At 38.2% G+C, this 2,820-nt stretch overlaps 1 non-coding gene across 1 annotated transcript; it reads right to left on the bottom strand.

Annotated features, from left to right (window-relative positions):
- Positions 1-2,076: 2,076 nt before the first annotated feature.
- LOC150049845 (U6 spliceosomal RNA) lies at positions 2,077-2,183 on the bottom strand. Its single transcript, XR_016538915.1, has one exon. It is a non-coding gene; the product is annotated as a U6 spliceosomal RNA (small nuclear RNA).
- Positions 2,184-2,820: the final 637 nt, after the last annotated feature.

Genomic DNA, 2,820 nt, shown 5'->3' with positions numbered 1-2,820 from the left:
AAGGTCATCTTTGGGTACGGGAAAACACTAAGGGATTACACTGAACAATCACTCTAGTTTATCAGGGACTATTTGAGGTTTAGCACTGAATTCCATGTGTCCCAGAAAACCCTATATAAAATATAAAATAAGGTTTAAAAGCATAGGCTTTCCAGTCACACAAGACCTGAGATAGAACCTCAGCTTTATTATTTGACCTATTGCATAACTTTAGGCAAATTAAATTTTCAATGTAAGCCTCAGTTTCCCTATCTATAAAATGCCAAAAAAAGAGTTGATGCAAAAACTACATTAAGTATTATATAAGGATACCTTAGCAAAGAGACTTGTACCTGGGTGAGAGTTCACAAATGCTAATGAATACATCCATAAATGAGTATATTTTAACCTATATTAACCAAAACATCCCATCCTATGATTTCCAATCACAATCTTTCTTCCATCTTTTGAAACACTGCAGAAAAACATGATTCCACAAAAAATCTGAAGGCAGTAGTACATTCCACTTAGTCCTTTTTCCACTCCAACCAGTACCACTGCACTCTTCTTTACCAGACTGAACATCCCTAGGGATTTTAACCATTGCTCAAATGATATGAGTTTCAGAACTCTGACCTCTTAATAACCTTTTCCGAGGTATATCTCTTTTAAAGTGCAAGCTAAATCTAGGCACATATAGCTCACTCCTATAATCCTAGATACTCTGGAAGGTGTGGGGTAGGGCATTGAGATCTGAAGATCCCATTCAAAGCCAGCCAGGGCAGGAAAGTCCATGAGACCCTTATCTCCAATAAACTACCTAAAGTCTGAAAGTAGAGCTGTGAATTGGGTGGTAGAGCGCTCAGGAACACTAAAGCTCAGGAATAGTACCGAGGCCCTGAGTTCAAGCCTCAGAGCCAGTGAGCATGCACACACACAGAAGGAGAAGGAGGAGGTAGAGAAGGAGGAGGAGGAGGAGGAGGAGGAGGAGGAGGAGGAGGAGGAGGAGGAGGAGGAGGAGGAGGAGGAGGAGGAGAAAGGAAAGAAAAATGTGCAAGCTAAAAACTGAGCACAATTTCCTTGCTGTTGTCTAACCAGTGTGGAGATATTTGGAAGATTACCTCCTTTTTTTAATACTCTATTCCCATCACATGACCTCAGATCACATTAGCCTTTTGGCAGCCTTAACCAAGTTGGCTTATGTTGACAGTCAGCTAACATTCCTGAGCCTCCTCTTGCTCTTATAAAATATTAAGCAAGGTTCTGATTTCAGCTGATTCTTTAAACACAAAATTAAGGTCTAAATTTATCTCTATTAATTTTATCAAGCTGATTTAAGTCTATTCTTCTAGGTTGTTGAGATTTTTATGGCTCCTTACTCTGTCATCCAACAGATTAGCTATTTTTTCTCAATTTTTAGTCATCTTCATCTTCTCTGATAAGAATACTTACAACTGTTGTTTTTTCATATATTTTAATTGTAATTAATAGAAGGATTACATTATATTCACTAGATAGAAGGTGCATTACTTCACATACATTGATACCCTTTCTCATGTCTTGGTCCCCATTTCCCTCCCCCCACCCCCGCCCCTCATCTTGTTTTACCCCCTTCCCTTTCCAATTTCAAATAACCAAATAAGCATATTTACAATATATCAGATAACAAAGGGACAGCAAAAGAGATGAGAGATAACATAGTACATTAAGGACAACAATCACTTGTTATATGGCTTTTGTTTCTATATCCTGGAGGTCCTTTCATTTATTGTCACACTATATGGCCTTATGTATCTAGGCTTTGTTCTATTGTAAATCTCTACTAGGAGAGCCCAAGGTTTCTACTGATTATGACAAATGAGGGAAACCATTGAGCCTATCTTCTTTGAGTCTGGCTTACTTCACTTAATATGATCTTTTCTAAGTCTTTCCTTACAAAAGGGGCGATGTCATTCTTTCTGACAGCAGCATAGAATTCCATTGTGTACAAATACCACATCTTGTTGATCCACTCATCAACTGAGGTGCATTTGGGTTGGTTCCATATCTTTGCTATGGTAAAGAGTGCTGCAATGAACATCGTTGTGCCAGTGTCCTAAAAATATGGAATGCTTCGTGAATTTGCGTGTCATCCTTGCGCAGGGGCCGTGCTATTCTTCTCGGCATCGTTCCAATTTTAGTATGAGTTCTGCCAAAGCGAGCACAACTGTTGATTTTTTTAATACTGGACAAATTTAGACCCAAAAATAGAACCATTCAATAATTTCACAAAGTTTAAGACTGATTAATATTACTAACTGCTACCATTTGCTTAGTAATTGCTCTGAGCCAGATATGGAATTAAATATACTATGAACATCATCTCGTTTAACTACAAATAATTTTTCAAGGTAAACATGACTGTCCTCTTCTTTAAAATGACAAAAGAAGATTCAGGAATGCAAAATTGCTTACAAAAAGTCAGATGGCTGGCCAGGAGCATAGCCAAGTATGCACAAAGCCCTGGGTTCAATTCTTTAGTACCACATACACAGAAAAAGCCGGAAGTTGTTTTGATTTGCATTTCTTTTATGACCAGAGATGTTGAGCATTTCTTCATGTGTCTACAGGCCATTTTTGTTTCTTCTTCAGAGAAGACTCTCTTTAAGTCTTTGGCCCATTTTTTAATGGGATGGTTGTTACTTTGGAGGTTAGTTTTGGAGTGATTCAATTTTTTGAGTTGTTGATATATTTTAGATATGAGGCCTTTGTCCGTTGTTTGGTTGGTGAAGATCTTCTCCCACTCTGTAGGCTTCCTGATTAGTTTACTAGCTATGTCCTTTGCCATACAGAAGCTCTGCA

The sequence above is a fragment of the Megascapheus bottae genome, chromosome 19 (assembly GCF_031878675.1).
Source record: "Megascapheus bottae isolate mThoBot1 chromosome 19, mThoBot2.hap1, whole genome shotgun sequence".
NCBI classification, from domain to species: domain Eukaryota; kingdom Metazoa; phylum Chordata; class Mammalia; order Rodentia; family Geomyidae; genus Megascapheus; species Megascapheus bottae.
This window is presented reverse-complemented; position numbering and strand designations above follow the sequence as displayed.